Genomic DNA, 23,426 nt, shown 5'->3' on the forward strand with positions numbered 1-23,426 from the left:
TGGGTGGTCACAGAAGGGCAGGGAGTAATGGAGAAGTGGCCCATGTAAAGAAGGTCCAGCTTGCATCTCTTTTTGCCAGGCAGAGCCCTTCCTCCAGCCTCCCCACTTCTGCCCAGAAAGTGCCTCCCACCTGAAATCTCTCCCTGACCCCAGCCCACCCAAATCCTCTTTGGAGGACCTCCCCTCTACATCTCCAGGAACCTGCTGCTCCTCCTCTGGGGCCTGGACTGCCCCCATTCTACCAGGTCTCTGGTGTCATTATTAATCCAAATGGCTCTCATGTTCTGCACACCCCCAGGTGCAAGGTACCGTGGACATGACTAAGCGACTGAACAACAAAATTTTCACAATGCTGAGAAAAAGAGTATTGTTTGACTTTTCCTCATGTGCAAAGGAGCTCTTGGGCTTTCCCGGAAGCTCAGCAGTAAAGAATCTGCCTGCCAATGCAGGAGACAAGGGTTTGAACCCTGGGTGGGGAAGATCCCTTGGAGAAGGAAATGGGAACCCGCTTCAGTTTTCTTGCCTGGGAAATCCCATGGACAGAGGAGCCTGGTGGGCTACATACAGTTCATGGGGTCACAAAGAGTTGGACAAGATTGAGTGGCTAAACAACAAAAGAGCTCTTGGAGGAAGGGGAGAGAATAGAAGGGTGAATATGGATGGTGGGGCAGAGGGGAAAGGGGGGCTCTGAGGACCAGACTGAGAGCTGAAGGAGAAGGATGCACACATTTGGGACAAGAAGGGACAGCCCAGCAGAGGGAACAGAAGGTGCAAATGCGGTGAAGCTGGATAGAGTGGGACAGCTTCAACCACGCTTGCAACAGATATCTGGCTCTGCTGTCCTCCCCCTTTGTGTGTGTGGAAATCAATCTCAGAAGATGTGAAGCAACTTGCCACTGTCAAAATAACCTGGGGTTCACCCATCTCACCCCAGGTCTGCTACAGGGAGCGATTTATTGTTCAAAGGTGAGCCACTTGCCTAGATGTCGTGGGGTTGGCCGGTGGTTCTGGAACCCTCTTCCCTTCAAACTGGCTACAGCTGGACTGCAAGTCTCTTAGATGCTGCCCAGGTGCTCACAGACTACCTCTGCGCGATGCAGGATTGCCCAGCATTCATGGCTTGCCCTGGCTCCCTGCCCCTGTGAGCCGGGGGCCACCTTGTGTTCCTCCCTACAAGAGGGAGCCTGGGGTTTTTCTGCCACCAACACTGTCCTACCTCCCCGCCTATCTCTGCACCCCACTGAACCACAGACTCACCCACCTGCCCTATAGGCCTCCCAGCTCGCAGGGGGGTTCCTTGGCTTCCCAACTCCGCAGTCGGTCCCATGAACCAAAAATTGGACCAGCTCGGCCTGAGAGCTGGGACAGGTCACCAGACCTTGGAGGCACTGGGGGTGGCCTCCGAGGTCTGAGGTGGTGAGTCGGGGGGCCTTCTGCACAACACCCAGCGGTGCACTCAGGCGGGTCCAGGAGCGCATGGTGTGTCGGCAGATACACGGATGGATCAGAGCCGGGCCAGCAAAGAGGACCCCGGAGGGTGCTGGAGAGGACTTGCAGAGAACGGAAGAGAAAGGGGGGACGGACTGAGCGCGCAGCAGATGGGGGTAGGTTCAAAGGAAAGAGCTACAGCACAGCGAAGAAACCTGTGGTGGGTTCAGGCTAAACAGCGCCGCAGGGCGGGGCGGGGCGGGTTGGGACTGGAGGCCGGGCCCCTTATGCGGGGCGGGGGTCTAGGAAGCGGCCTTGTCGCACAGAGGGGCCCGAGCGCTTCTAGGACCCCGAGCCTCGAAGGACTCAGCCCGGCCCCGCCCCGGCCCCGCCCCCGATCCCGCCCAGCGCTGCCCCCAAAGCCTGCTTCCCGGCCCCCCGCAGAGGCGGTGCCTGGAGCAGAGTCCGGGTGCCTGGTGCCGGCTGCGCGCGTCTCCTCCTCCGTATCTGCGCCAGGCTAGCTGTCCGCCACCCACCCTACCGCCGGCCCCTGGTGCTCCGGGCCGCCTGCGCCCCCCAGGTAAGTGAGACCCCAGCGCTCCGAACGCGGCCCGGAAAGCCACCCTAGCAGCGAGCTCCGGCCCCGCCTCCACGGCTATGGCGTCCACGGGGGTCCCCAGACACAGCCGCTGTCCCCCATCACCTCGTCCGGGACGGCCTCCCGGGGCTTACCGTCTGGTCCTAGGCCCCGGCCGCCTCCCTGAGAGAGCCCCGCTCCTCCGAGGGCCGGGACGCAGCGAGCGCAGGAGGACGAGGCGGCTGCGTAACGGGCGGGCGGGAGTGGGAACGACCCTAGCGTGGCGGGGGCGGGGGTCGTGGGGAGTCCGGAATGTGTGAACGAGAGGAGCGCAATGCGGGGGTCTGTCGGTCGGTCACCAGAGAATCTATACCTGCTGGGGATGCAGCCGGGGCCCTAACCTCAGAGCCCGTAGCCCGGCCGCGTAGACTGCTAGGACCCGCGTAAACAGACACGGATTATGCCAGTCCATGCACAGTGCGGAGAAGACCACACCTCTAGGAGATGGGCTAGGGTCACGGAGGAATTCTCGGAAAAGGTGTCAGCCGGGCCTGAGAGAACCAGACAGCGAGGGGTTTTTAGGCCCAGAAAACAGCAGAAGATTATGAGGCAGGGCCCAAATTGGCGTGTCTGCAGAGCGGAAAAGAGGCGAGCGTGGCTCAAGTTCAGTGAGCCGGGTATCTGAGGTGCGAAGACTTTGGCCTCGGGCCACGAAGATAACGAGCAGTGTGTGGATTCCGTTCTCAGGTCTGTGGGGACCACGGAGGCTTAGGACAAAGTAAGTGACCGGGTCCAGCTGTGTCTTAAAAAGATCCCAGCAGCTACTCTGCCCCCAAAAAAGAGATGGGAGGAGGAGACTGTTGGTTTGGACCCGACAGGAAGGGGGAGATGGAAAGTGGGCGGTTTGGGGTTCTTCTTTGGCAGAGGGACTTCGCCTGCATTCCCTGCCTGCTCAGAAGAGGGGCAGAAGAAAGGGGCATGGAAGAGATTTCTGGTGTGGGCAGCTGGGAGTGTGGAAGGATGGGGAAACCGAGGGAGAAGCAGGTCAGCGGGTGTGAGGCTGTTATGACTCAGACTGATTTGAAAAACCTGAGATGCCACCCGAGGGGGGACGTCCTGAAGACACCACTGGGAACCCAGGCCAGGTCCAAGGCGACTGAGTGCAAGGGGGCAGCCTGGATCTGTCGTGTGGGGCCACTTGAAATAGAAATTCTGGAGTGCAGAGGTGTCTTTGAAGCCCCCAGATTTCCCAGCCTCAACTCAGCCCCCTTCCAGGAGCATGTGTATGTGCTCAGTTGTGTCTGACTCTGCCACCCCATGGACCATAGCTCGCCAGGCTCCTCTGTTCATGGAATTTTCCAGGCAATAATACTGGAGTGGGTTGCCATTCCCTTCTCCATGGAATCTTCCCGACCCAGGAATTGAACCCATGTGTCCTGCATTGGCAGGTGGATTCTTTACCACTGAGCCACATGGGAAGCCCCTTCCAGGAGCAGCTGCTATGAATAAATTTGGCAGTGATGGGAGTTCCTGGAACCTCACTCAGCATACCTGGGTCCCTGAGGCCCCAGCCAGGCTGCAGGGAGGAGGCAGTCGGAACCTTCCTAGCCTGGCCTTCTCGCTCACCTATTTCCAGCTGGGAGGGAGCCTTGGTCATTGCATTGGCCTTGGGGCCCTAGAGAAAGTTTTCCGGGCTTCAGTTTGCCCATCTATAAAATGGGTCCATAGTACCCGTATCTGGGAATGATGTTCCAATCAAAGGCAGCCTCAGCTAAGAAATAAAAAGGGGTTTGGCTAATCCCAGGGGCAGCCTTATGCCTCGGCTGCAGCCCTAGTGGGAGTTCAGGGCCCAGTGAGCCTCCATTTCTTGCTCTGAGAAATGGGAAGAACTCATAAGTGCGTCCACCTCTAGAACCCACAGGCGTCAACAGATCAAGTGAGTCAGGCATGCAAAGTGTTTGATTGGCCCAGTGCGAAGTGCTCACTGGGCACAGGAACTGCTGTCATGATTGTAGTTGGCCGTGGGGAGCAGGCCAGTCCTCCCACCGCCCCTGGGACTCCCACAGGAAGGCAGGCACTGGGGGGCACACTCCTGCCTTATCTGGGCACTGCAGGCTGTCCCCTCTCTGGCTGCTGGAAGCTGCCTCCGAGCTCATCCTGCCAGTTTGAATGCAGTGCTCCCAGGCTAGTGACTTCGCCTCAGGTTCAATTTCTTCACCTGTAAAATTGAGAATAATAGCAGTCATCACCTCAGAGGTGAGCGCAATGCCCGTCTGGTAATAATAACCACCTGGTAAAGCAGAGTGGATGCCTTGGGGGGTGGGGGAGGCAGAAGGAGGAGCCCAGAGAAGTGACCTGACTCAGCCTCGGGAGGGGTCAGGAGTCAGGCTTCTTGTTGGAGGTGACCATTGGCCTGGTTACTAAAGATGGTTAAGAGTTCATGGGCAGGACTTCCTTGCAGGTCCAGTTGTTAAGAGTCTGCCTGCCAATGCAGGGGATGTGGGCTCGATCTCTCTTCAGGGAGGAGTCCATGTGCTGTGGGGCAACTAGGCCCATGTACCACAGCAGAGGAGCCCATACTCTAGAGCTGTGACTACTGAAGCCTGCATGCCATAAAGTCCGCAGCAAGAGGAGCCACTGCAAATGAGAAGCCCACGTGCCACAACTAGAGAAAGCCTGTGCACAGCAACAGAGACCCAGCACAGCCAAAAATAAGTAAATAAATAAAAACTTTTAGTTAAAACAGTAGAGTTCACGGGCAGAGAGACCAGTGAACAGAGATGTGGAGGAGAGTCACCTTGGGTAAATGGGAGAAGCTGGGGGCATGGAGCCAGAAAATCAGCATGAGAGAGACTGCATTGGTCCGGACCATGATGAGGCTGGACCAGGTGGAAGTGTGGTTGACTGAGAAGTGAGTAGATCCTGGATAGACTTGAAGTTGGACTTCCCCAGTGGCTCAGCAGTAAAGAATCCGCCTGCAAAGCAAGAGACACAGGAGATGCGGGTTTGATCCCTAGGTCGGGAAGATCCCCTAGAGAAGGGAATGGCAACCCACTCCAGTATTCTTGCTTGGGGAATCCCCATGGACAGAGGAGCCTGGCAGGCTACGGCCCATAGTGTCGAAAAGAGTTGGATGTGACTGAAGCAATGCATGCACACCTTTGTCAGTATGATTCTGTCACACCAGGTCTCCACCCTGAAACAGCAGGAGTGCAGCCCTCTCCCCACATCCTCCTAGGCTTCCCAAATCATATGTGGCTTCAGGGCCCCGTGAGTATGTCTGGGGAGGGGGTCAAGCCCCTGCCAGCCAGCCCCTGGGGATCCCCTTCTACCTTGTGCTGGTCCCCAGTTCCCACCCGCCCCGTCTGTCATTGATTCATTCAGTATGTGCTGATGAAGTGTGCGTGCTGGGAAGCAGTGGGGCCTAACAGGGAACAAAATGAAGCTTCTTTGCCACCCCCTCCCCAGCCACCAGCTCATGGGTGGAGCAGATGTTCTGGGAAGGGGGCAAGAGAAACCTGAAGGATGAGAAGGAGCCGGCCAGGCGGACATCTGGAGGAAGGGCATTTCAGGCAGAGCGACCAGCATGTGCAAATATCCTGAGGCAGGACCCAGCCCGGCATGTTAGAGGTTTAGCAAAGAGGCCCGTGTGGCTGGAACAGCATGAGCTAGGGGGAAAGTGTCAGATGAAAAGACTGAGGGTCCTTAGGGCCCCTCAACCCAACAGCTGCAGACCCTGGGTGGGTCCCTGCTCAAGGGGGAGTGAGGTTGCTGGGCCCACTGCTGTGCAATCTGCTTTGGTGTGTTGTTCCCTGTGTGGAGTGGACAGTGTGCCCCAAAGGCAGAGGAGGCTGGCAGGAGGAAGGAAGAGAAGGCCAGCCCTTTCCTGGTGGGCAATGCTGATGCTGGGAAGGATTGAAGGCAAGAGGAGAAGGGGGTGACAGAGCATGAGATGCTTGGATGGCATCACCAACTCGATGGACATGAGTTTGAGCAAACTCTGGGAGATAGTGAGGCACAGGAAAGCCTGGCATGCTGCAGTCCATGGGGTCGCAGAGTCAGATACAGCTGAGCGACTGAACAACAACAAAGCTTCTCCCCTTCCTTCTGCACATGCTGGGGCCTCTGATGACCTGGGAGGCTTCCTGGAAAGGCTGGAGGGAGTGGAAGGAAGGAACAAGGGGGAGGGCGCTAATGGAGGCAGAGAAGGGGGCCAGGGAGGAAGAGAAGGACGCAGAGCCCAGAGCTGGGTGTTGGGGCAGCATGTTCACAGGGAGGTGACAGGAGATGGCAGGCAGGGGCCTGCTGAACCTTGAGGATGAGCAGCAAAAACCCACGCAGGTGGCCCCCCCACCAGCCCACAGTCACTCCCTTTCCAGGTGTAGGAGAAAGGGTTTGGCGTCCCGCCCCAAACCCCCTGTGAACCTGGTCAGCTGCGCCTGTTCACCTTTCCCACCCTCACCATTCACCCGGGTGTGCACCAACCCCTCCAGTTTCAGACGCTCAGTGGTTGTGGTGCGTGGGCTTAGTTGCCCTCTGCCAGTGGGCCCTTAGTTCCCTGACCAGGGATCGAACCCTGAGGTCACAAAGAGTTGGACACGACTAAGCAGGTATGCATGCATGAACACAGGCCTGCAGACCTGTCAGGGGGCCAGAGGAGCCAAGGGTTGAGACAGAGGCAAACCGCGAGCTTTGGAGAAAAAAAGCCAGCCTGGACAGATCTGCTGTTGCATTGCAAGGCAAATTTTTAACCATTGGTCCACCAGGGAAATCCCTGAAGACAGGCTTAGGTTTCAATGAATCCCAACTCTCCACTTCCTACCCGTCCCCTCCCCTGTGCCTCAGTTTCTCCAGCTGCAAAATGGAGATGACAGAAACACCAGGCACCAGACACCAGCCACAGCTTCCTGGGGGCCTGACCAGGGAGTGGAAGGAGTTGGGGGCAAATTAGGCCCTGGGGCGGGACACTTAGGACTTTCCTGTGTATTCCTAGAATTTTTCAGAAACGTGTGAAGAATGAGGAGGGGGGGCTACTTTACTTCTGGTAGCCCAAGTCTCTCTTAAAGGTAATGTGTGTGTGTGTGTGTGTGTGTGTGTGTGTGTGTGTGTATCTATATATATATATTTTTTTTTTTTTTTCCCCCGCTTTGTAGGTTTCAAATCTTTCATTTTAGGATAAAAAAATTTTTTGGAACCCATTCTTCAGGACAAATGCCACAACCCTTTAGGATGTATGTGATCAGTATGTTACCTTCCAAATGGCTAATTTCTGGCGTCCAAGTCCAGTTTCCCCTCTTCTGCTGAGTGTCAAGTTTTCTCTTGTCCTAGAGGCTTCTCTGGGCTGCAGTTTTTGTTTTTAGAGTTTTATTTTATTTTGAGGTGGACCATTTTAAAAAATCTTCATTGAATTTATTACAATATTGTTTCTGTTTTATATTTTGGTTTTTTTGGCCTTGAGGCATGTGGGATCTTAGTTTCCTGACCCAGGGTGAAACCCACAACCCCTGCGTTGGAAGGCAAAGTCTTAACCACTGGACTATCAGGGAAGTCCCTGGGCTATAGATTTTAAGGCTATTCTTAAAGGAGGTATCAGGCTGTACTCTGGTACCTGCTTCCTCTGATGTAGTTCTCACTGGCAAAGTAGTAACTCTGAATGTTGAAACTGTCACCTTTTCTACACAACCAAATTCACATGACTCCACACACGTGTTGAGGTTTTATAGAATAAGATGCATTTATTTGATCTAAGAACCTGGCTTCCCAGGTGGCACTAGTGGGAAAAAACCCACCTGCCAATGCAGGAGACATAAGTAACGCCGGCTCGATCCCTGGGTCAGGAAGATTCCCCTGAACGAGGGCAGGCAACTCACTCCAGTATTCTTGCCTGGAGAATCCCGTGGACAGGAGAGCTTGGTGGGCTACAGTCCATGGGGTCACATAAAGTCAGACACGACTGAAGCGACTTAGCACGCACACACACGAAGAGCCCTCAGAGCAAGCCTGAGTTGTGGGTTCTGGGTATGCCGAGGTTGACTCCGAGGTTAAGGATTTTCAGAAGCTTTTCCAGGGGTACAGCTATGGACTATAGTCTTTGTGCTTGAGTTGATAAAATCAGGAAGATGCTTGCAATGATGTCTACAAACCAAATAGCTGCAGATGCTTGCCTGTTTCAACCCGTTTCAACCAGTGACACTATTCAGTCAAGGCTCTGAGTGAAATTAACCGACTGAAATTTTAAAACTCAATGAAAAGGTCATGCCTTCGGACCTTGGGAAGTCCAAAAAGCACACAAGGCATCTGCATACCTTGCTCAAACATTACCGAGAAATAGGTCAAAAAATAGTGAGAAACCATCACTGTATGGACATTTGCAGCCACAGCTTTCTTCAGAGCAGTCCTTTTTTGTTATTTTATTCATTTCTGGCTGCGCTGAGTCTTCGTTGCTGCACAGGCTTTTCTCTAGTTGCAGCGAGCGGAGACTACCCTTCTTGCAGTGCGCAGCCTTCTTATTGAGGTGGCTTCTCTTTGATGGGAAAGGTGGGCTCAAGGTCCCTCGGGCTTCAGTAGCTGTGGCTCAGGGGCTCTAAATCACAGGCTCTGTAGTTGTGGTGCACGGGCTTCATTGTTCTGCGGCATGTGGTATCTTTCTGGACCAGGGATCGAACCTGTGTCTCCTGCATTGGCAGGCGAACTTTTTAGGAGGACATGGCAACCCACTCCAGTATTCTTGCCTGGAAAATCCCATGGACAGAGGAGCCTGGTGGGCTACAGTCCATGGGGTTGCAAAGAGTCAGACACGACTGAGCAACTTAGCACAAACGCCATGTTTCTGAGATTTGAACAGACCTCAGGAATCGTGGCCATGGACTCCAGGCTGAGAAGCATGGAGTCTCGTGGCTGAAGGAGGTTGGCGGGGTAGCGGGGGCCAGGCCAGAGCCAGATCATATAGACCTTGGTGATAACCCCAGGCACAAAGGGAAGATTGACTTCCCACCCCCAGCAGCCCAGTCTCCAGTGTGGGGGAAGGCTTTTAGAGTGGGACTCTGGGACTGCTGTGGGGAAAGAGGAAGTACTCTTGTTACAGAAACACCCCTGGGTCTTAAAGGGCCCATACACAGACTCCCCCTGGGGACTCTTCCCTTGGCTTTGGAACCTCCACCTACCCAGAGGGTGAGCCTTCTCACACAAGCCCAGCTTGGCTCCCCACCCTTACCTGGGAGGGCGGGTAGGTAGGCAGTGGGGTGATGACTACATCACTGAAGGCACTGCTAGCCTGGGGCCACCTGGCAAAAGTGGATCTGCCCAGGCTGGTTTTTTCCTCCGAACTCACAGTTTGCCTCTGTCTCAACCCTTGGTTCCCCTGGGACCCTGACAGCGCTGCAGGCCTGTGTTCATGCATGCGTGCTCAGTTGTGTCCAACTCTTTGTGACCCTGTGGACTGTAGCCCTCCAGGCTCTTCTGTCCATGGGATTTTCCAGGCAAGAATACTGGAGTGGGTATCCATGTCCTCCTGCAGGGGATCTTCCTGACCCAGGGATCGAACCTGGGTTGCCTGCATTGGCAGATGGATTCTTTACCACTGAGCTACCTGGGAAGCCCTCCTTTAGGTTACTCACTTTAATGCTGTTACCAGAAAAGCAGCATTCCATTTCACTTCTCCTTGCTTCTGTTCCCTGTTGTTGAATACTTTAGAAACAACATCTACTAATTGAGAAGGGTTCAATTCAAATACATTGCCAGGGTCCTCTGTCCTTAGGATTCTCCAGACCAGAATACTGGAGTGGGTTGGCCATGTCCTTCTCCAGGGGATCTTCCCAACCCAGGGATTGAACCTGGGTCTCCCGCATTGCAGGCGGATTTCTTTACTGTCTGAACTACCAAACTACCAGGGAAGCCCATACACCATCTAATTTCTGTAATGTTTTAATCTCTGGGGCACTTCGCCTGATACAGGTCATCTGAGGTCCCAAGGACAGCCCCCGTGACAGGACTATTCACAGGAGAATCACCCCGCTTCTGGGAACATCAAGGCCCAAGGCTCCTGTTGCTGCTGCTGTGTCTTTAAGGCCCAGGTGACAACATTTGCCAACTTCCGCTTGAATGCTTAAACCAGGAGGGCTCAGACCTGGGCTGGCAGGCTCCCTAGAGTTCAGAACCTGCCAGGACCAAATGTCATCCTACTTACATTGTGTTTGTTTTATGCCCACTGTCTGCTTAGGATGCTGACACTGGCTCTCTTTTTTCCTTTCCCATTAAAATTTATTACATGATATTGAATACAGTTCCCTGTGCTATCCAGTAGGTCCTTGTCGTTTATCTGTATATAGTAGCTTGAATCTGCTAATCTCAAACTCCTCATTGATTCCTCCCCTCACCCTTATCCCCTTTGGGAACTGTAAATTTGTTTTCTATGTCTGGGAGTCTGTTTCTGTTTTGTAAATAAGTTCATTTGTATCCTTGTTTTAGAGTCCACATGTAAGTGATATATGGTATTTGTCTTTGACTGACTTCATTTAATATGATATCTAAGGTCCCTCCATGTGACTGCAAATGGCATTATTTCATTCTCTTTATGGCTGAGTAATATTCCATTGTTAATATGCACCACATCATCTTTAAACATTCCTCTACTGATGGACTTCTAGGTTGCTTCCATGTCTTGTTTGCAAATGGTGCTGCTGTGAACACTGGGGTGTGTGTATCTTTTCAAATTAAAGTTTTCATATTTTCTGGGTACATGCCCAGAAGTGGGATTGCTGGATCATATGGGAGCTCTATTTTTAGTTTTTTCAGGAACCTCCCTACTATTCTCCATAGTGGCTGCACCAATTTACATTCCTATCAACAGTGTACAAGGGTTCCATTTTCTCCACACCCTCTCCAGTGCTGGCTTATCTCTTTCAGGGAAGGAAATGTGGATGGAGGGAGGCAGCCTGGGGAAAACCAGAGGCAGGGGACTTCCCTGGTGGTCCAGTGACTAAGATTCTGAACTCTCAATGAAGGGGGATCAGGGTTTGATCCCTGGTCAGGGAACTAGATCCCTCATGTGGAAACTAAGACCTGGTGCAACCAAATAAATAAATAAAAATAAATATTGATAACATTTTTAAAAAGAAAAGTAATACCAGAGGCAGAGAGATCAAGGTGGAGGTAACCACGAGAATTGAGATCAGAGACGGGTCCTTGGTAGTGGGAATTGAGCGGAGAAGAACTCGCTTGATTATTACGGGAGAGACAGATGCAATTGCAGGACCTGGAGAGTAGCTGAGTGTCTGGGGTGGTGGGGGGCGGGGGTGATGAGGAAGGGTCTGAGATGACTCTCAGATTCTTGTCCCCAAAGACTGGGTACATGGTGGGATGTTGGCCAAGAAGCACACTTACGGTGGAGGATGAGTTGAGTGAGATATATCTGGGCAAGGCATAGCCAGGCGCTGTTGGGTTAACCGTTTTGACATTGGGAGAGAAACCTGGAAACTGCAGGAATCTGGAAAACCAAAGCACAGGCTCACTGATAGTGGGGGTGAGATTTCCCAGGGAGAAAAGCTGGTGTGAGAGGGTTCAGGACTGGCCTCACTTAGGGTCATAGGGGAAGAAAAACGGCTTGGATTAGATTAGCCAGGATGCCATGGTTCTTGGAAGGAGAGACAGACAAAAGGGGCAGATAGACCACTAGGAGGAATTGATGCTTTTGAATTGTGGTGCTGGAGAAGACTCTTGAGAGTCCCTTGGACAGCAAGGAGATCAAACCAGTTAATCCTAAAGGAAATCAGTCCAGAATATTCATTGGAAGGACTGAAGCTGAAGCTCCAATACTTTGGCCACCTGATGCAAAGAGCCAACTCATTGGAAAGGACCCTGATGCTGGGAAGAATTGAGGGCAGCAGGAGAAAGGGACGACAGAGGATGAGATGGGTGGATAACATCACTGACTCAATGGACATGAATTTGAGCAAACTCCAGGAGATAGTGGAGGACAGATAAGCCTGGCATGCTGCAGTCCATGGGGTCTCAGAGGGCCGGACATGACTTAACAACAAGAACACACACCACTAGGAGGTCAGGAATCCACAGACAGAACTGACCACTGGGGTTGGCGTGGGCCAGGGGGTAGTCACTAAGGATCCAGGCAAAGCCCAGAGTAGATGGGGTGAAGTGTGGGCATAAAGGCAGCAGGTCCTGTTTTCCAAGAATGCAGGGGCTGATGTTCCGTGAGCCCATGTCCATCTAGAACACCGGGTGGTATGGGGCTGAGCTCACATGCAGTCTGGTCAGTTATCAGCTATGTGGCCCTGGGTAGATAAGTCAGTTCATCTGTGACAGGAGAACAGTAACTGCCTTTAGGATGGTACATTTTATGTTAGGTGAATTGTGCAATTAAAAAAAAAAGATTAAGTCACTTTGAAATACACCTCTTGTAAAAATCAGTGACTCACAAAATAAGTGGACCAGCTTCCCCCATCCCCCAGCTTCCTGATAGAATACCTCTCTGGAGTGTGGACGATATCCTTTAGAGCACTGCAATTGCACCTGTGTTGGATCTTTTGATGTTGTCCCAAGGTCACTGAGACTATATATTTTTTTAAATTGTGGTAAAATGCATGCAAGCTAAACATTTTATCATTTTAACCATTTTTAATTGCATGACTAGGTAGCATTAAGTATATTCACAGTATTGTCCAGCCACCGCTGTCCATTTCTAGATACACATTTTTATTCAATCTTTAGTTTTTTCTTTTCTCTTCTTCTGTTCAGTATTTGTTATTATCAGTCTCCAAATTAGTTAGCTGTCTTTTTTACCATCTCCGATCTGCTATCAAGCCCACAGTGGGAGGGGAAAAAACACCAAAAAACTTTTTTTGGCTTTTTTTCTGGATACATAATGCTTTCTTTTTCTTCTTGTACAATGTATATTGTATTTTATCTATTTTTTAAGATATAGTTGATGTACAGTATTATATGTTTCAATATTATATGAATCACAGTATAGTGATTCACAATTTATAAAGGTTGTATTCCATTTGTTGTTATCATAAAATATTTACTATGTTCCCTGTGTTGTACAATATGTCCTTGTAGCTTATTTATTTTATATATAATAGCTTGTACCTCTTAATTTCCTACCCTTCTCTTGCCCCTCCCTCTTCTCTCTTCCTACCAGTAACCTGTAGTTTGTGGATCTGTTTCTTTTGTGGTATATTCACCCGCTTATTTTATGTTTTAGATTTCACATATAAGTGATATCATACAGTATTTGTCTTTCTCTGTCTGACTTATTTCATTAAGCATAATACCCTCCAAGTCCATCCCTGTTGTTGCAAATTGCAAAATTTCATTCTTTTTATGGCTGAGTCCACAGTCAATTTTTCTATTTCAAATATTGTATTTTTCAGTTTTAGAATCTCCATTTGGTGCATTTTTTTTTTTTTATAATTTCTGCTTCCCTACTGAGGTTTTTGTTGTTGTTCATTCATTAGGAGGTACTTTTCCTTCACATCCTTGAATATATTTATAATAGCCACTTCAAAGTCCTTATCTGCTCATTCCAACATCTGGGTCATCTCAAGGTTGGTCCTCAGTAATTTCCTTCTTTCTTGGGCATAGGTCATGTGTTCCTGTTTCTTCACATGTCAAGTAATTTTGGATTGTATTCTGGACATTATGAAAGATACCTTGTAGACACTCTGGATTCTGTTGTGTTCCTCTGAAGAACATTGATTCTTCCCCACATCCCTTTTTTAAATTTTCACAGGCAATTAAACTGTCTGAACTCAAGTTCCAAAGTCTCTTTCCCCTGGGGTGGGAGGAGGGTGATATCTTACTTTTCTTTAGCTTAACCCAGGCTGGTTGAAGTCTGCCCTGCACATGGTTCAAGGGTTAGCAAGAGACTTGCACAGCAATTTTGGATAGAATTTGAACCTGATTTTTGGTTGTTGCTTTTTGGCTTTTTCCTTTCCTGTGTGTTCTGCCCCATTGTTGAACTGTTATAGTCCCTTTGGATTCTGTCTTATCATTTTTCAATCCAGTTTCTATTTCCAGTGAGAAATGGGAAGCTCACCCCATACCATTCCCTTAGAACAGGTAGAGACTCCCCTCCAACTTTTGCCTATTTTTGGTAACTCTCTAGAGCTGTACTGCCCAGTAGAATTTTCTGCATTGATGGGAATGTTCCATACCTTCACTACCCAATATGGTAGCCACAAGCCACATGTGGCTATTAAGTGTAGAAATGTTCGTAATACAACTGAGGAACTGAATTTTAGATTTTAATTTTAATTAATTGGAAGTTAAATGAGCACATGTGGCTAATGGATACCATATAGGATGTTGGAACACCAAAACTTCAAGGTATAAGAGTTTTTTAGCCTTTAGTCCAGAGTTTATCATTATCATCTCCGAGAGGGCTGGTCTGATGCAGCTAACTCCACTGTTATAAATGCCAAGGACAGAACTTTTGGTGGTTTTCCATGACATGAATTACATATCAGTTCATTAGTGTCTCTGGATTTTGCTTTCATTTTTTCAACTCAGTGATACTACCAAGTCCATGAGCATAGCTTTCCCTCCTCTCTTCATCCCAATTTGATAATTTTCTTAATTAAAAATTATTTTAATTGTGGTAAACCACATATCGCAAAAAAATTATCATCTGGACCATTTTATACAAGATTCACATTGTCATGTAACCCATCTCCATGACTTATTCATTTTCCAAACAGAAACTGTTTTCATTGAACACTTAACTCCCCATCCAGCTACTCTAGCCCCTGGCACCCATCGTTCTACTTTCTGTCTCTATAAATCTGACTCCTCTAACTAAGGACCCCCTGTAAGTGGAATCAGATAATATCTGTCTTTCTGAGATTGGTTTATTTCACTGAGCATCATGACCTCCAGGTTGGTCTTCCTCCTCCTTTTAAATGCTTATGTAATATTTCATAGTATGGAATCCTGAATTTCTGATGGAATTTCTGATTCCCAGCATTGGACATCCAGGTTGCTTCCAGTTCTCACTGGAAGGGAGAGAGGGAGGAACTCCAAGGGAAGCAAGAAAATTTGGGGAGTGATGGATATGTGTGTGCTCTTTGCTATCTCGTGGACTGTAGCCTACCAGGCTCCTTTGGCTATGAATATTTTCAGGCAAGTGTACTAGAGTGGGTTGCCATTTCCTCCTCCAGGAGATCTTCCCAACCCAGGGATCGGGCCCACAGCTTCTGCATTGACAGGCGGATTTTTTCCCACTAAGCTACCTGGGAAGCCTATAGTGATGGATATCTTGATCCAGGTGATGAGTTCCATCAGTCCATACATATGTCAAATGCATTGAATCACACACTTTAAACATGCATAGTTTTTGTGTGTCACTCAATAAAGTTAGGTTTTTGGTTTTTTAAAAAAAATTTTGGCTGCATCACATAGCATGTGGGATCTTAGTTCCCCGACCAGGGATCAAACCCATGCTCTCTGCAATGGAAGCACAGAGTCTGGACCTCCAAGGAAGTCCCAGAGTTGTGTGGTTTTGTTTTTAACTAATTGCCTGAGCAGGAGACATAGGAGATGCAGGTTCGATTCCTGGGTCAGGAAGATCCCCTGGAAAAGGAAATAGCAACCTGCTCCAGTATTCTTGCCTGGGAAATCCCATGGACAGAGGAACCTGGAGGGCTACAGTCTATGGGGTCACAAAGAGTCAGACACGACTGAGCACACACTCAGCAAGCACTCTCCTTACAAGCCCATCAGTTTGCTTGACCTCTCTGAGTCCTGTGCAGGTAACAATCAGATACTGCTGCCCCACCCCCCTTGCCTCTGGGGCTGGATCTGCTCACTTGCCCACAAAAACTTCCAGAGACCTGATCTCTCTTCCCTCCGTCCTTCTTGAAACTACCCTAACCAACTCCCAACACACCCCTACACTGGGTGATGCTGGGGACCCCACAGGTCTCTTCCTGGTCTGACCCTCACTCTCTGGTAGGAAGGCTCAGCTCTCTAAGCTCCCTGGGGCCAGCCAGGGCTGAACAGAAGCTTTGAAGAAAGGCCCTGGTGGGGTGGGCGGGACTAGGGAGGGAGCTCTGCTTCCTTAGGGTAGGAAGGATAGAGAAGGCCTCTTAAGTAGGGAATTTAATCTGACCCAGGTTTTAAAGACTAGTACAAATGAGCCCAGTGAAGGGGGTGCCTAGTGAAGGGGTGAGGGCACTTAAGGAAAAAGGCACCACCTGTGTAAAGACTTTGCCGCCACTGGGTGGCGCCCTTGGGGGCTCTAGCACCTGGGATATTCCAGGAGATGTAGGAGGGAGGGAACAGATTCCAGGAGGGTGGATGGATGTCCCACAGTCAGCCCTCAGGCATCTGCAGATCAACCCTCACAGCCCTCCCTGATGGTTACTTTATTAGGGGGAGGGGGCAGTGGTAGGGGGTTGCATTGCCAAGGGGTGATTCTGAGAAGGTGCAGCCAGGGAACCTGGAGAAACAGGCTGTAGTGATGAGGGGTGGCCAATGGGCTGGGGATTCCAGGGAACATGGGCCAAGACTCTATGCTTCCAATGCAAGGGACCAGGGTTCCATACCTGGTCCAGGAAAATCCCATGTGCCATGGGGCAACTAAGCCCATGTGCTGCAACTGCTGAAGCCTGCACACTGCAACAGAGACTCAGCACGGCCAAAAGTAAGTAAAGAAATAAATAATTGTAAGCATTAAAAAAAAAAAAAAGAAAACAGTTCAAGTGGGATGACAGGACTGAAGCAACAAAATTGGGTAAGGAGATGGAATAATATGATGGCTTCTTTGGTAGTGATCTGAGAAGAATTCTCCAAGGAGGTAACAGTGAAGCAAGATGTGAATGATGAGACAGAGATAGACAGGGGTTGCCTGGGAGAACAGCATGTGCAAAGGTCCTGAGGCAGGAATGAACTTGGTGAGTTGGTCATAGCACATGTAAAGGTCCTGAGATGGGAGTGAGCTTGGTGAGTTTTGGACACAGCACATGCAGACCCTGGAGGAGGAATCTGATTGGTGAATTGGAAGCCCACCAAGCAGCCATTGCAGTGAATTGAGTTGGGGGAGGGGGTGTACCAGCAGGGCCAGAGCATGAAGGGGAGAGGCAGAGCCCTGGACTTGGGACACCCCCCCGCTTAGGATCCTTGAAGGTGGTATCTCCTGGCCTGGCTACATCTCTGGTCGTGAGCACCCCGCAGGGACCCAGCTCAGAGAGGCCAAAGTGGAGGAGCAGGGGCTGGGTGCAGGAGTGGCTGTGGTTATCTACAAATAACCCCCTCTTAGCCCATCACGTGCTCCCTGCCTGGGCCTCTAGCCGAAGGAGTCAGGTGACCCCAAGCAGGCCAGGCTGTGGGGGCAGTGAGTGAGTATGTGTGTATGTGTCTGTTCTTCCCTGCACAGCCCAGACAAGCCCTGCACTTCCAGCCAGATTTAAAATAAAACGTGTGTGCACAGCTCTGCTCTGCTGGGTGTTGCCAGGGCAGGGGGGTGGGGGGCGGAGTTCAGGGGTGCTCTGCTCATCCTCCCCCTCCCCGTGTCAGCACAAAGCCCTGATCGCTGTCTTCTACTTGCCCCTCCAATCTGGGGATATTTTTAGGCACTAAGAAGGATTATCAGAGTCTGGCTCCCAGGTGGCAGAGGCAGGGCTGGGAGTGGGGCCAAAGTGCCTTTGAGAAGCAGTCCAGGCTGGGAGACCAGCTTGGGGAGGAGGGGGAGGAACTCGAGGGTGGGAGGGGAGATGAGGATAAAACCACAGGCTGGTTAGGCCTGACCAGCTGCCCGCTTGGTGATTCTCCAGATGACCCCTCAGCAGCCATCCTGAGCTCATTCATTGGCTACAGCTTTAAAGAAAGGCTGCAGAGGGAGGCGGGAGAGGAGCATGGATGGGAGGATGTCCCTGGGAGAACCACTCAGAACCTGCAGGGATCAATGCCCTCATTCCCAGACTGCTTCCCCCACCCAGCTGCTAACAGTAACTACATTTTTACTCAGAGCTCACTCCACCCCAGGCATCATTCCCAACCCCTCCCCCACATGGCGGGCGGCAGCGGGGGTGGGGCGGGTTGGGGGGTGGGGGTGGCATTGTTATTCCCATTTTACAAATGAGGAAACTGAAACAGTGGTGCGGTCAATGGCAGGTAAATTGGAGGAATCAAATCCGTTGCAAGACCAGCGTGGAGCATACAAGCCACCCAGCTTCCTGAACCTGTACAGGGTGCAGCAAAGCAGAAGATCTGGCTGTACACATTTTTCAGATGGGGCACCTTGAGGCCCAGAGAGGCAGAGGGTCCACAGGGAACAAGCAGAGGAGTTGGAGTCCAAAGGAGAAACAAATGAAAGTTATCCCTCACCACCCTGAGCCTTGCTCCCGCCTGCCCCTTCGGAGGAAGGCATCTGTTAGAGGAGGGAGTAGAAAAGAAGTTTGAGGCTTGCGGGCCATTGATGCCTAGTTACAGCCATACCTGAGCCCCTTCTGCATGTCAGACACTGCCCATGTTTTCCACATGCAGGCTCACTGGCCTGCTTGACCACAAAGAAAGGAGGTGGGTGAATTCTCAGAGTTCAGTGTCTCTTCTTTATCAAGAGAGTGAAGGGGGTGAGTGAATAGACAGACACAGTTTAGAGAAAGGGTTTTTCCAGTAGTCATGTGTGGATGTGAGACTTGAACCATAAAGAAAGCTGAGCACCAAATAATTGGTACTTTTGAACTGTGGTATTCAAGCAGACTCTTGAGAGTCCCATGGACTGCAAGGAGATCAAACTAGTCAATCCTAAAGGAAATCAATCCTGAATATTCATTGGAAGGACTGATGCTGAAGCTGAAGCTCCAATACTTTGGCCACCTGATGTGAAGAACTGACTCATTGGAAGAGACTCTGACGCTGGAAAAGATTGAAGGCAGGAGGAGAAGGGGATGACAGAGGATGAGATGATCGGATGGTATCACTGACTCAATGGACATGTTTGAGCAAGCTCTGGGAGTTGGTAATGAACAGGGAAGCCTAGCATGCTGCAGTCCATGGGGTCATGAAGAGTTGGACATGACTGAGCAACTGAACTGACTGAGGAGGCCCAAGGCTGAGTCTTCTGCAGTCTGCAGCCCCCTTTGGAAGGCTCTGAGATTTGGAAAGTGCATTTCTGTTTTCCCTTCTGACTTGATGACCAGACAAGGCTATGCCTGCTTCAGCTGAGAGGACTAGGCATTGAGGTTGGTCATGCTCCCTTCCTTCTCCAACCCCCCTCTAAAGAAGGGCTGTCTGGCCAGCTTCCAACATCACAGTGAATGAGGCAGGGCTGGCAGAGGGTGCTTTAACTGGATCTGAGGTGGGAACAATTGAGAGGTGCCTCCAGGAGGAAGTGGCAACTGAACCGGGTTTTGAAGGATGTGTAGGAGTTTGCCAGACAGACAGGAGAGGTACGTTAGCCCTGTGAGGGCTGAGACCTTACCAGTTTTCGTCACCATTTTGTGTTCTCACTACTCAGCATGGGGCAAAAAATATTAGATGGTCACTCTAGGCAGAGGACGGCATTCGTAAAAGCTGGGGTGTGTGCTAGGAGCGGAATGTATCAAGCAGTGGAAGTGGGCTTTGAGCTGGGGACATGGGCAGAGGCCTGGGATTATGGGATGCCACTGCTTGCGTGCATTTTCACTTGTCCCCAAAGCTCATCGTGACATGCCAGCACCATGGGTGCAGGGGACTCAGATCTTGGGAAGAACATGCGGCTGGGGGCCTGGACTTCTGAGTTCTGGCTCCAGCTCTAGCTGGCTGTGGACCTTTCCAGGCTGCCCAGCCCGCTTACATCTGTACTGAGGGGTGTTCAGATAGGTGTGAGGGCCCTTGAGAAGGCTATAGATACCCTGTCGTGAATGTAGCTCTTGCTGGGAAGTTGTGTGGGGGTGAGGCCAGAAATTCTGGGCAGGGCATGTGCACTCATGCCCCTGTGGGTGCATGGGATCAGGCCAGATTTTCCTGTTAGTGAATTTTTTATGTGTTTTTTTTTAACCATTTTTAAAAATTGAAGTTTTGTTAATTTATGTGTTAGTTTCAGGTGTATAGGACAGTGATTCAGTTTATATATATATATGGTTAGTTGTGGAGAAGGAAATGGCAACCCACTCCAGTACTCTTGCCTGGAAAATCCCATGGATAGAGGAGCCTGATAGGCTACAGTCCATGGGGTCGAAAAGGGTCGGACGCAACTGAGCGACTTCACTCACTCATGGTTAGTTGCTCAGTCATGTCCAACTCTTTGCGACTCTATGGACTATAACCCTCCAGGCTCCTCTGTCCATGGGATTCTCCAGGCAAGAATACTGGAGTGGGTTGCCATGCCCTCCTCCAGGGGATCTTCCAACCCAGGGATCAAACCCAGTCTCCCACATGCAGGCAGATCCTTTACCATCTGAGCTACCAAGGAAGCCCAAGAATACTGGAGTGGGTAGCCTATCCCTTCTCCAGGGCAATCTTTCAGACCCAAGAATCGAACTGGGGTCTCCTGCATTGTAGACGGATTCTTTACCAGCTGGGCTACCCAGGAACTATATATATATACTTTTTCAGAATTCCTTAAGTTCTTTTATATATATATATTCTTCTTTAGATTCTTTTCCATTCTAGTTATTACAAGATATTAAATACAATTCCTTGTGGTATACAACTGGTCCTCTTGTTTACCAATTTCATATTTGTGTGTTTAGTTGCTCAGTCATGTCCGACTCTTTGCGACCTCATGGACTATAGCCCACTAGGCTCCTCTGCCCATGGGATTCTCCAGCAAGAATGCTGGAATGGGTAGCCGTTACCTTCTCCAGGGCATCTTTCTGATTCAGGGATCAAACCCGGTCTCCTGCATTGCAGGTGGATTCTTTACTGTCTGAGCCACCAGGGAAGTAGTGTTATCTGTTATATGTTAATCACAGACTCCTAATTTATCTTTTTTTAAAGACATCAACCACTTGGGCACAAGTCCCTCCATCCTCCTATCCATCTGTCTGTTCTGTCTGGGTCTCCTGAACCTTGTGGGTCTAAACTAACCACTGTCACACACCTGTCTTAAGGAAAATTGCACAAGAGGAGAGCTGTGAGTTTACTTTTTATTCAGAGTCTTTATATGTGCACTCAGTCGTGTCTGACTCTTTGCAACCCCATGGACTGTAGCCCGCCAGGCTCCTCTGTCCAAGGGATTTTCCAGGAATAGAGGTGTAGGTTGCCATGGCCTCCTCGAGGGGATCGTCCCAACCCAGGGATCAAACCTGTGTCTCTTGTGTCTCCTGCATTGCCAAGGGGGTTCTTTACCACCGCGCCACCTCAGGGTCTTCTAGAGACAGCCACTTGGTAGCTCTGAGTAAACAGCTCCAAAGATGAAGGGGAGGAGCCAGAATATACATGAATTTTGCGGGGTAGGAAATACATGCAGTCCAGCACACACCTTGGGAAAATATGATTGCCTGTCATGAAGAATAGATAAGATAATCATTTTCGTGCTTTTCTGTGTTTGGGAAGATGCGAGAATCTGAGGTCATTGAAATTCTTCTGGCTACGAGTCTTAACTATCCAGGGACCCTTTTTGTCCAAAGCACAGAATGCCTCATCCTGTTTTTCTTCTATCCTGAATTCCTCTGTGGGCTCACTGCCTGTAGGTTGCAATTTAACCCTTCATGTAACTGGATGGTGAGCAACACTCTTTGTTCCCTTTTTTTTTTTTTTTTGACACTTTTACCATCTGTCAGGCTGGGGCCTCTTGGTGTCCCTCCCACGCCAGCGTGTCCAGTGGTGGTGGCTACTCTTCATCACTTCACTGATGCCTGAACTCGAACGCCCTCTGCCATGGTCTTTGGGCTGATTCCTCATGTACACTTCCTCCCTGGGGGATTTCATCCATTACCTGCCCCAACCCTGGAGGAGCTCCAGCCGAATCCGTGGCCTCAGGGACATCCAAGGCACGGCCCTCCAAATCCACCCAACTCCTGCCCCCCAAATCCACTGTCCACTGAAAAAAAAAAAAAAACAACCTAAAACCTGAGAATTATATTTTACTCTGTGGACATTCTGAGGACTTCAAGCCCAGAGACAGCCTCTCAGATAGCTCTGAGGAAGTGCTCTGAAGAGATGAGGGAGGAATCAGGATATATAGGAATGTTTGTAACAAAGACCAGGTAGTCGGAACTTCAAAAGATTACTGCTAGTTAAAACCAGGGCTTCCCTGCTGGTCTGGTGCTTTAAGAATCCACCTGCCGATGCAGGGGACACGAGTTCAATCCCTGACCCGAGGAGATTGCATGTGGCAGAGGGCAACTGGCCTGGTGCCCCACAATGACTGAAGCCCATGCTCCATAACAAGAGAAGCCAAAACATTGGGTCCTAGATTTTTTTCAAGGCAGATGTTTTAATCTGCACAGAGGAGGGCGCACAGCGTGGAAGCACAGCTCAGCGTGTTTTCTCAACCAGAATACCACATGCATCAGGAGACAGGACATTCCAACCCCCAGCAACCTCTCCTGGCCCCTCTGATCCCTGCCTGCTCCTAAGAGTAACCCCCCTTACCTGGCAATGTGCGTGGGGAGAAATAACGCCCCCCTTAATGACGTCTGCATCCTAATCCAGAACCTGGGGGTACGTGCTACCCCATGTGGCAAAGGGAAACTGAGCTTTCAGGTGGACCTAAGGTTGCTAGTTGGCAGATCTTGGTGGGGAGGCGGGGAATGTAGTAGCTTCTCCGGGTTTATCTGGGTGGGCCCCTATTCTGGCCTCCAAAGCCACTTCCTGTCTGGGAATCCACCCCCGCCCTTGCCATCTCACCTAAAATAAAACTGAGGGCCATAAAACTCCCAGACTTCACAAGATCAAGTGTAAAATGGTGCAGCCACTCCAGAATACAATTTGGTAGTTGCTCATCAAGGAAGATATGCAGTGAAAGTAAAAAAGTGAAAGTGTTAGTCACTCTGTCATGTTTGATACTTTGCGACCTCATGGATTCGGGCAAGAACACTGGAGTGGGTTGCCGTTCACTTTTCCAGGGGATCCTCCTGACCCAGGGATCAAACCAGGGTCTCCTGCATTGCAGGCAGATTCTTTACTGTCTGAACCACCAAGGAAGCCCAAGTATGACCCAGTAATTCCACTCCTCCGGACAGACCCAGGAAACAGAAAGACATCTATTCACACAAGACTGGGGACGTGAATGTTCTGAACAGTTTTGCTCATAACTACCCCAAACTGAATGCATCTCGGATGTCCATCAAGTGAATGATAAGACTTTCTTGGTGGTCCAGCGGTTGATTGGATCCCTGGTCTGGGAGGATCCCGCAGACTTCGGAGCAACTAAGTCCATGGGCCACAACTACTGAAGCCCACGTGCCCTAGAGCCCGTGCTCCTCAACGAGAAGCCACTGCAACAAAGCCTGCTCACTGCGATTAGAGAGTAGCCCCT

The 23,426-nt window shown here is 50.3% G+C and overlaps 1 protein-coding gene across 2 annotated transcripts in view; it reads left to right on the forward strand.

The window, feature by feature from the left end:
* The first annotated feature begins 1,840 nt into the window (after positions 1 to 1,840).
* CERS4 (ceramide synthase 4) overlaps positions 1,841 to 23,426 on the forward strand; it is a 35,336-nt gene continuing 13,750 nt past the window's right edge. The window contains exons 1-2 of one of the 2 annotated variants that reach the window (XM_005208850.4): positions 1,841 to 2,008; positions 9,959 to 10,077. The gene's annotated coding sequence lies outside the window, so the exon portion shown is untranslated. 2 annotated transcript variants of the gene reach the window in all.

Source organism: Bos taurus, chromosome 7 (assembly GCF_002263795.3).
Source record: "Bos taurus isolate L1 Dominette 01449 registration number 42190680 breed Hereford chromosome 7, ARS-UCD2.0, whole genome shotgun sequence".
In the NCBI taxonomy this organism is placed as follows: domain Eukaryota; kingdom Metazoa; phylum Chordata; class Mammalia; order Artiodactyla; family Bovidae; genus Bos; species Bos taurus.